Here is an 11,690-nt window from a genome sequence, read left to right on the forward strand (position 1 = left end):
AGGAGTTCTTTCAATGATTCAGTGGCCAATTTTAAGGAGCACTTTGGCCCAAAATGCAGAGTTGTATTGAAGAATATGTGACCCAAAATAAAGGATACATATGATAAAATAAAAGGCTAGATTATTCAATCTAATTACAAACTAAAAAAGCACTTATCCCTTTTAAATAATTTACATTGATATGGATTCGTGTACATTTATACAAATTCAAGTTTATTTTTGCTATAGTGTATATATTCTTCTACTTCTGTTTAAGATATTTTTGTACATTGATACAAATTTAAAGTTATTTTTGTATGTTTCTGCTTCCATTTAAAATATTTTTAATATTGTTACAATTTGGAAGTTATTATCATCATACTTTACATCTGTTTCTATTTTTGTTTAGGTGTTACCAATACAGTTCATACCTATGCCGCTTGTTTATTGATACAGTCTGAACTTTTAGTTCTTAAAAGCTATATAGAATAAGAAAGATATACAAGTTAATACTCAACCAGATTTGCCAAATGCATAGTCATTTTTGTTAGATTTTCTAGGTGTAAATAGATATGTTTCAAAAAGTTACCTAATCCTCAAACACTCCAATGACCTACAGAATATGGCATTTAAAATGTTCTGATAAATTAGCAATTTTTGAAATCTGTTCCAGGCAGCACTGGTCTTTGTCAGAGAAGATGATGGGCATCAATGAAACTCCATATGGAGTTTGTTTTCTTTAGACAAAAACTGGCCTATGGAGCAAGAAACTGCCTGCCCTTGGCTTCACTGCTGACAGTGAACACATTGTCCATTCTGGAAAGGCAAGACAAAAAGAATAGTGACTAGTGAAATTTGTCAAAACAGGGTCGGACAGTCCTTCAAAATTTCCTGCCTCTGAAAAGAGGTCTGTCAGATATCCCAGGTGTGTAAGCCAAAGATAGATGTCAAAATGTTGCAGAAGAACTTTGAGTCACTGGACTGGTAGCCTGTTGTTTCTGTCATTTCTTACCTTTTTTTGGCAGTCACTTGCTTTCACTTCCATTTACTCAAGTAATATTATTTTCCTTCTCAGGACTTTGATTGGATTAAACACTAGATAGTTACAGTTACAATCCTCCTGTATCTTAATTAAGGGAGTATTAGGTACAAAACTTGAATTCTTCAGGAAAGCACAGCTATTGGAGTTATTTCTACAAATTTGTCAATTGCCTATGAACTGGACATTTGGGATTATTTCTCATTTAATAATTGTTCTTGTTCTATGCAGTTTCACCTTTGTTAAGGTCACTACCTTTCACTTCTTCTGGACAGTAGTTGATGATAGCTCTTATTGTATATAATTTTATTATGTTTGTATAAAAACCATCCTTCTTAGTTAGGCAAAATGGTGAAAATGTTACTGAAATCTGTTACTGCTCTGCTAGACTAATTTAAAAATAAGTTTGATCCAAAGGGTGGAGTTATATTGACAAGTACATAACCAGAAAAAGCCACATCTGGAGGTTGCACATTTTCTTGTGAGTTGGACATACTGGCCATGATCCATAGGAGGTTGGTGGCTTGGTTCCAATTCTCCATCCTCTTGGGAACCAGGGGAGCTGCTGTGGAAGCAGTGGAGAGCTAAACCCCAAGCAGAAACAATATGAAACTGCTTGTGGTGAATTCCTGATTCCTAAATATGTCTTGCAATTATTGTGCACATATTTTACTATTAATACCAGGTAATACAATCCCTTAACTACCTGCATTAGAGGAATTTTTATCTCTACAAGAGCTAAACCAAAAGAAAACTTCTTAAACTGTTACTTAACAGAGCTAGTCTTGCTTTCAATCAGTCAGTTAAATTTGGCAGTGTTTTCTATGTGCTTCTGGCTTTAGAATCATGAAGGCCATATAAATAATGGTATTGTGGAACCTTCTTTTTCAAGATAAAGAAAGCTCTGAGGCCAGGAATGTGGCCAGAGAGTCCATACTGGGACTCTGAAAATGAAGGCTGAATTTCATTGGAGACAAAGTTTGTTAATAAGGCTGAATTTCATTGGAGACAAAGTTTGTTAATGTTTTCAAAGACGTGAAATATTTGTCAAGGATAATCATAGACATGGAGTAAAATTAGTACAAGAGGAAGTACTGTGTTATATTCAGCAAAGCCAGGAGATCAGAGCAATCAAAGCCCTTTGACTTTAGATGTGGAATTATACAATTTGGTTTTATTTTTCCTTGCTGAGTTTCAGCATTTCCTACCCATTGTTCTACTTCCCCTTTGGGAATGACAATGTATACTTTGTGTTATTGTGTGCTGGCCATGTTTAATTTGCTATATGATTTTTAGAGAGGGTTATAATTGAGAGAGTTTCTTGATTGTCAGAAGATATATTACAAATTTAAACTTTGTTGAGACTAACGGACAATGACTAACTTTGAATATTAACTACATGTATTTCACATTACTTACTATATAGACATAATTCTATGAATGTCATGGAATGGAATGTGGTCATATGAGCTCCCCATAGGCTCGTATGTTTTGTGGAATTGTTTAATAAGAAAAAGGTGACTTGGTCTTATTTTACATTGTAGCAGGTTTAGAGATTTCAAAAGACTTGAAGTATGCTCACTACTCTTTCTCTCTGTCTTCAACTTGTGGATAAGGGTGTAAACCCTGAGTTATTGTTCCAAACATGTATTTGTGTTCCATCATGGATTATAACTCTCTGAAACTGTGAACTCCATATTAACAGTTCTCATTTGTGTGCTTCCTTGTTAATGTTATCTTGTCACAATAGCATAAATGTTACTAAGAATTTTAGGATTAGGAGACCATGAGTAGTAAGTAACTGGGAATTTGACCTGTAAATCTTTGAAACTAAGATTAATGATTATTATATATAATTATTTGTATGTGTTTCTGTCTATGTGGTGATATCTATTCATGAGTGTACATGAATGTGGAAGTTAAAGGCCTTGGATTTGCTGGATTTGGGTTACAGGTTACTGTGAACCACCAGATTTATGCATAAAAAACTGAATTAAGTTTCTCTGTAAAGTCAACACAGACTCTTAATTGATTATCTACCACACTTGATCAGAAGTATTTTGATTATCAAAGGATTATATCTGTTTACCTGCTTCTGGTAGTCATGTAGCTTTGTTCCCTGCTGTGTTTCCCTAACTCATGCAATCCAAATACTATTTGACCAGTTTCTCATACATTAAAACTTCAGAAACTATTAGCAAAAATCTCTGTCCTTCTTTGATGCTACATTCAATATATACTTCCTGATGAGTGCCATTGCAATTTCTCAAAAGTTTTTAAAAGATCAAGAATAATTTCAAGATCTAATTACCAGTTAGGAAGAGAAATTTATTAGCAAAAATTATGTTAAAACTTGCTTGAACATCCTGAGTAACTCAGAAAGGAAAATGTGGCATTTACTCACTCATAAGTGGATATTAAATGTAAATTAATCAATGTCCATAATAAAATTCACATACTGAGAAAGGCTAGGTAACAAGGTATGCCCAAGTGGGGCCTGACAGAGCTCCCAGAAAAGGAGAAATAGAGATCTCCTAGTTGGCCTAGGCAAAGGTAGGTAGGCAAACTTGAGTGATTGGGCTTGGGGGTGGATAGAGTGGGAGTATGCAGAGAAGGTGACTATAAAGTGGGACTCTATGAGGTTTGGGAGAGGTATAATGCAAGAGAAATTTCCAGGAGTCTACAAGGAGGGCTGTGGCTAAGACCACTGGGAGCAGTGGATACATAGCCTGAATGTGCCATGCCCTGTGATCAGATTGGTGACTATGCAGATTGATATCCTTGAACCTTTATCCAGTGATTGATGGAGGTGTTTTCAGAGACCCATGGCCAAACATTACTCCAATTTGGGGAACCTGCTGAGGAGTGGGGAAAGGGAATGTAGGAATCAGGGTGGTCAGGGACATCAGATACAAACCCACATAAATGGCTAGCCTGGCTCATGGAAACTCACAGAATATGAACCAACTACAAGGGACCCTGAACTGAACTGACCTCGGACCAATGCATATATGTGTCAGCTTGGTCTATTCCTGGGACTCCTAGCCATAGGAGCAAGGCAGAACCTGATGATCTGGGTGCCTCTTTGGAAATTCTTCCTCATGCTGGATTGCCTTGCACAGTCATACAGGGAGAGTTGCTTAGTCTTATGGCAGCTTATTATGCCATGCTTGGTTGATGCCCATGGGATGCCTACTTTTATCTTGGGAAATAAGGATGAAGGGTGAATTGAGAGGGGAATGGAGGAGTGGTGGAACAACACAGCTCAAGAGGAAGACGCATGGTTGGCTGTAGTTCAGTGTAAAATTAATTAATTAATTTAAAAAACAAATAAAAAGTGATTGAAATAGTGGTATGAAAACATAAGTAGTCTTGGATCTCTCTCAGTAAATTTCCATATTTTTTTAATTTTTACTTTGGATCACATGGATCAGTTGTACTCAAAATTTAGTTGCATACATAACTGGTAATAATGTAATTAAATAAATGTAGAGTAAAGATGTGGGTTTAGAAAATATACAGTTTCCCTTTATGGTATATTGTCATGATTATTTACATAATAGAGATTTCTAATTACATAATAATGTACCTTATTTATATTTTAAATATATTTTATGTACCACAATTTTTTTAAAAAGTGGAGAACATATTTAGTGGTTGTGGCATGCAACATATTTTAATTTGGAGGGATGGAAATGATATAATTAAATTACTCAACTATAAAATTATCAAAATTAAAATACAAAGTTAAGTAAAAATAATTTTAGAATATCCTTATATCTCTAAGTCTCGCACCAGGCCTAGAAGATGAAGAGGATATTACTCAAACCAAGGTAAAAGGGTGCAATCGGGTTAGTGAACAGAAGCACACATGTGTACATAAGTGAGGTGACAAGTAAGTAAGGAGAAACAGGGTGTTTAAAGTTAACTTGTCTTCATGGATTCACCATAAGTTGTCACACCTTCTAGAGAATTGGTCTTCATGGATTTACACATCTCTCTGATTCACAACACAATACTAAAGTTGGTCTAATGAGATGCTCTATATAGTGAGTCCCTAAGGACATAGTAGCTGCAATCTTATTTTACATCATGACCCATGAGGCTTTCCCCAGCCATAAATTGCATGTTTGTATGTTATAAGAGCTTTTGTTTTTGATAAAGAACTCAGAGTCTCACAAAAGATACTACCCTTCCTGAAAATAGATATTCTGTGAGCAGCCAATGCCACATTATTTGACTATTATCTCTTCCACGATGATGATAGCAAGGTAATCCAATATATTGGTGTTTTCTAATTTCTTGTATATGAACCTATGTGAAGTTCACCATAGAGGTCTTACTAACTGTTAGCATTGTCCCATGTTCTTTGGTACCTTTGTGAAATTATACAATACTGACTTTAAAAAAAACAGCACATGAGTATCAGTATATCCTATTTTAATTTCTAGCGAGTCAAAACATTCTATGGTTATTTGCATACATTTGTAATGGAAGGAGGAAGGTTGTTTTCACCTTTGTATTCTATTTTCCTTACATCAAAAAAATCTCTAATCAGAATGAAATGTTATCATTTCAACCTGTAAGCTATCAGAACACTATAGAAATTTGGGTTCAGGCACACACCAATAAATGTAGAGACCTGATCTTAATTCCTCATCATAAAATAAAAAGTAATTTAAATCATAATAAATATGTAAATGCTGAAATAATTACTAATTATCATCTCAATTTTCAAGAATTAACATGCTGAAAATCTGAAAATCAGATACCTGTTTTTTCAGAAAAAGAATGTACCTGTCAAAATTCTGCTTAAATATTTTGCCCTGATGTTACTGTTATTCCAGTTGGAATACAACATATTTTTGTCATTTGTTTTACAATTATGTTTCCCTTACATATGGTTTCCTTATCTCTGTTTAATGGCACAATGAATGATGAATATAAAAGATGGAAAATAGAAAGCTGATTGGAGAATTTTTAAAGTAAAAAATAATTTGAACACTTTATTGTGATTAAAATTAATGAAATAGAACTGAAAATGAACAGCAAATAAGATAGCCATGGTGGTAAAATTTGGACACAGATACAGCAGGTCTCTGGGAGTTCTAGGCCAGCCTTGTCTACACAGCAAGTTCTAACACAGCCAAGATTGTTATAGAGAAATACCTGCGAAAAAGAAGAGAAGTAAAAGAAAGCTGATGATTGTCATACATAGTACCCAACAATAAATATCAGTTGCTTCTGTAGGCTTGATAAATACTTAAAACCTTTACAGAAAATACAACAATTTAAGGTTCTTTAGGATTTCAGTGTTGGCATTCACTCAAATCTAATTCATTTCATTATTAACTTATTGTACTTGTAGCATGCAACACTGTTGTTTGTACCTACGTCCTCACCACCAGTGTTCCCATGCTAAAAAAATGAACCCATAATGTTCACTGCCCATAAAACTTGCAGCTAATGAAATCTCTTATCTCTACATTTTTCATCCTGGGACATGAAAATAGCACATGGTATCATGGTAGCAGGGAAATCACCCCAAAAATATGTGAATGAGAATTCAGTATGTTGAAAAATGATCTGAGTGCATTTCTGGTTTAACCGTGTTTATTTTTCATGATTAATTCTAGAAAAATTTAAGATTTCATGTGATTAAGAATTTTCTTTTTATTTTATTATTTTAATTTTAAATAGCATGTTTCACATGTCAATCCCAGTTCCCTCTCCCTCCCCTCCTTCCACACACCCTCACCATCGCCCCCAGCCGCCCCATCATCACTTCCTTCCACATAGGTGATATCTACAACCTGTCATTTCACTCAGGGCAGGGTCCAGGCAATCCCCTAAGAGTCCAGGCTGAGAAAGCAACCATCTTTGTGTTATGGAAACACTAAGTATGTTTGCATGCCAGGGATAAACGCTGATCCACTGCCCAGGGCCCCATAGGTTGTCCAGGCCTCCTAACTGACTCTCACACTCAGGGGGTCTGGATCAGTCCCATGCTGGCCTCCAGCTGTTGGTCTGGGGTCCAAGAGCTTGGCCCTGTTCAGATCAGCTTTCTCTGCTAGTTTTGCTAGCCCATTCTTTGCCAATTTGCCCATTGCTCCTCTCTCTCTGTCACTGGGTTCCTTGGCTTCAGTTCAATGTTTAACTGAGGGTGTTTGCCTCTGCTCCCATCAGTCACTGGATCATAAGTTAGAAGATAGATCTGGCACCAGTGAGACCTCTAGTGATCTAAAGGGATGACACCAACTGGCAACCTAAGCAATAGGGGAGAGACCACCTCGAATGTCCATTGCTGATAATGAAATTGATGTTTATAACCATCCTGGAGCCTTCATCCAGTGATTAAGAGTTTTCACAGCAAGAATGTACACTGTTTTAGGTACTACTGGGTGAATAGTCACCAAATCATAATTTTTTAAGTGCTCACTTTAATCTCTCCATAATGAGGGGATCCAAATTACAATGTCTAATTCCTCTTTTTTTATTATGTGTTTATCTATTCTGTGCAAATCTTTGATATTATCTTGTCCATTTTCCCTTATGGTATTCAAATTTTTCTCCCATTTGAATTTTTTCTATTGATCAATAAGCAAATCTAATAGTGTTCAGGAAATAAAAACCTTACTGAGAATGATACTTATTTAATTATTCCTAATTATGTTTCTGTTCGTTTGTTTGGTTTATGGATTTGCTTATTTTTGTGGGGCTTGGTTGGTTGATTGGTTGATTTGTTTGCTGGAGTAGTTGAATATTTTTGTTTTGTTTTTTGTTTGTTTTGTTATTTTTCAGGATAGGATTTGTCTCTGTATCTCTGGTCATCCTGAACACTATAGATTTGTCAGGCCTTGAAGTCAGAGAGCTGTCTGCCTCTACTTCCCAAGTACTGAGATTAATGGCATATACCATGACTCCTAGCATTTTTTCTGTTTTATCCTGATTAAATTTGTTCCCTGGCAATGCCATATATTTACATAAGATATCAGTTTAATCTAACCCCCACACTTTTTTATTCATGTCCTTTCCCTGTCATTCCCCACCCTCCTTACATTAAGGCACATTTTGATTCCCAAAAATACAGTGTCTATTTGAAATTTCATTCTACTAATTCTGCAAATTTAATGGGAGAGATGATAATAAAACATCGTGTTACTGAAAACCTGTGCTAAGGAAGGAAGGTGGGCCAGAGTGTAAAAACAGAACTGAGTGAGTATAGGAATATATTTTTATTCAGGTAAATTTAAAAGAGAAGTGCCATATAAATAGACAGGGAGGCTTCATTTTTGCCTTGGGTTTAAAATATACTAAAATGAGATTTTCTTTCTTTTCTTTTTAAAACAATCTTACTTTACATACAAATCTCGGTTGGCTCTCCTACCCATCCTCCCACTCCCCCCACCATCTTCCACCCTACCCCCATCCACTGTTCAGAGACCTCCCATGGAGAATCATCCACATCTGTCACATCATTTGGGGCAGGACCAAGAACTCCCCCCACCTCCTATATCTAGGCTGAGCAAGGTATCCCTCCATAGGGAGTAGGCTCCAAAAAGCCAGATCATAAACTAGGGATAATTACTGGTTCAAGGGCCAGCAGCCCTATGAACTGCTCAAGCCCTCCAACTGTCACCCACATTCAGGGAGCCTAATTTAGTCTTATGCAGGTTCCCCAGCTGTCAGCTTGCATCAGTGACCTCCCACTTGATGGTTCAGCTGTTTCTATGGGTTTCCCCAACATGGTCTAGATCATTTTGCTCATGTTATCACTCCTCCCTCTTTACAATCAGACTCCAGGAGTTTGACCCAATGTTTAGGTGTAAAGTATTGTTTTCCTTCAAGACACTGTCATTTGTTGTGGGATTCCTGCCTGGGTACCATTGCTGCTTTAGCCCCCAAATAACAAACAGGATAAAATATTATTAATGAATATTTGGCCATTTGCTTTGATTTCTTATCAGCTAGCTCTCAATTAACACATAATTGTTAATCTAAGTATTGCCATGTGATATTCTCTTACCGGAGAAAGGATCTGGACCTCTTACTCCTCTGGTTTCCTACATCATGACTCATCATGCCTCTCTTTCCTCGTATCCTCCTTGACTCCTAGTCCCACCTATCTTGCTTCCCTATTGGCCAACAGTGCTTTATTAACATATACACAGAAGGGCTTCCCTCATCACTTAGGTGTAGATATCTGCATCTGCCTCCATAAGTTACTGGATGAAGGTTCAGTCTGATTATAGAGAAAGGGAAATTAATGTACCTTCTCAAGTACTGCTTAGAGCCATCTTTGTGGATTGCTTACAGTCCCAACTCCATAGAAGCCATGAAACAAGGAGGACCCTAAGAGATACAAATATGGACCCCTCCATAGAAGGGGAAATAGGATTTCCTGAGTAAATTTGGAGCTTGGGGAAAGGGGGAGGCTAGAAGGAGAATGGGAAGGAAAAAGAGAAGGAAAGACGAAAATAAGGGATCAGGAAGGTGGAGTTGGGTGAATGACAGGGAATAAGAGTAAAGAAAGAGATACATTGGTAGAGGGAGCAATTATGGTGTTAACAAGAAACCTAGCATGAGGGAAATTCCTAAAATGAGATTTACCATATCATAACTGTATGAGTAACATATGAGAGAGCTTACAGAAGTGTGGATTTTTTTACCCCCAATCCTTGGAGATTATTACCTGTAATTTTTCCTGGTTGTTTATTATGTGTATATAACACAATATAAGGTGATAGGAGCATTGCTGAATCTTTGGATCCATTGACTCGATAATAATATAACCATATGTATTCATATTTATCAATAACACTGAATACAGTAGTCAAACATCTGCTGCAGAATTCATTCTTCTGGGATTGACAGATGACCCAGAACTGCAGTTCATCCTTTTTGTACTCTTTCTATGTATTTACCTGGTCACAGTGATTGGAAACCTGTTCATTGTCATCGCTGTCAGTTTTGACTCTCACCTCCATACCCCAATGTACTTCTTCCTCTCTAATCTATCCTTCACTGATATCTGCCTCAGCACCACCACAGTTTACAAGATGCTGGTAAACATCCAGAGCCAGAACAAAGCCATCAGTTACATGAATTATCTTACACAGTTGCCATTTGTTGATTTTCTTGGTGTAATGGAAAACTTTATTCTCACAGCAATGGCTAACGATTGTTATGCAGCCATCTGCCATCCACTTAGATACACAGCCACCATGAATCCAAGCATCTGCATTCTGCTGACTTTGTTATCCTTGTTTGTGAGTATAGAGGATGTCCTAATCCACAGTCTGCTGTTGTTGAGACTATTCTTCTGCACAGATCAGAAAATTTCCTACATCTTCTTGCTAATGTCATCAAGCTGTCCTGTTCTGACACACTCATCAATAGTATAGTGATATACTTGGCAGTTTGCATAAGTGGTGGTCTTCCATTTGGAGGCATTATTTTATCTTATGTAAAAATTGTCTCCTCAAATTTGAAAAAGTCTTCAATGAGAGGTAGTTATAAAGACCTTTCTACATGTGGCCCTCACTTGTCAGTTGTTTCCCTGTTTGTAGGCACAGTGTTTGGTGTCTACATCAGCTCTGCAGTGACTGACTCTCCCAGGAAGACAGCAGTGGCTTCCATGTTGTACAATGTGGTACCTCAGATGTTTAACCCCTTTATCTGCAGTCTGAGGAATAAACATATTAAAGAAGCCTTGAGGAAAATAAGTGGTGAGATTTTGTGACAGTATATTTAAACAAAGCTGTAATCACCTTTTAAAACTAGCTTTTATCTTAACATATGATTAGGAGATCTTAGAATTATACTTTGTTCATATTTCTACCATAGGGTTAAAAATGCCCATATATTCTGATTTCTGAGGCCTATTACTTACAACTAACTTACTTGCTAGATACTAACCTATGAAATTGATGTAACTAAATAATGTTAAATGTAATGAAATTTAATGTTTTCAAAACCCATCTATCACCTCTTTAATCATAGAAAGACAATGAAATTCTGGCAATACTACATTACATCAAACAAAGCTGTGTCTTATTTCATGAACGTTGGAGTTATGCAATGTATATGAACAGAGGCTATGGTTTCAAATACACCTTCAAACATAGCCTCTTCCAGGGTCTGATCCTTTTCCAGATGACAGGTAATATGTGGAAACTCAAGTATCACATGTTAAAATGCCTGGGATATTTTAAGTTGGTAGGGTGACATCATATGGTATGAGGCATATGGAGGAGGCAGATATGACCAAAACATAGAAAGTAAAATCATAGAATTATGAAATATATGTAAAATCTTAACAATGTATTATAATCAACATAGTTATAGCAAAACAATTTTCCTTAAGATTAGCTCTCAATTTTTTTTCTTAATATATGTTTTTATTTAAATTAAAAACATGCGTGCTTCATATGTTAATCCCAGCTCCCTCTCCCACCCCTCCTCCCTTAGACCTCTACAAGTCTTCCAAGACCCCGGGCCAATCCCCACATCATTCCCCAGGGAGCGTGAGGCCCTCCTTTTCGGGATCTCCAGAGTCTGTCATTTAATCCAGGGCAAGACCTAGTCCCTTCCCCATGTGTCCAGGGTGAGAGAGCTCCCAAAATTCATTTGTACTCCATGGTGAACACAGATCTAATACCCAAGGCCCCAG

At 36.7% G+C, this 11,690-nt stretch overlaps 1 pseudogene; it reads left to right on the top strand.

Annotated features, from left to right (window-relative positions):
- The first annotated feature begins 3,405 nt into the window (after positions 1 to 3,405).
- Positions 3,406 to 10,760, top strand: LOC101838025 (annotated as a pseudogene).
- The last annotated feature ends 930 nt before the right edge of the window (positions 10,761 to 11,690 follow it).

This window comes from Mesocricetus auratus, unplaced genomic scaffold, assembly GCF_017639785.1.
Source record: "Mesocricetus auratus isolate SY011 unplaced genomic scaffold, BCM_Maur_2.0 Super-Scaffold_100044, whole genome shotgun sequence".
Classification (NCBI taxonomy): Eukaryota; Metazoa; Chordata; class Mammalia; order Rodentia; family Cricetidae; genus Mesocricetus; species Mesocricetus auratus.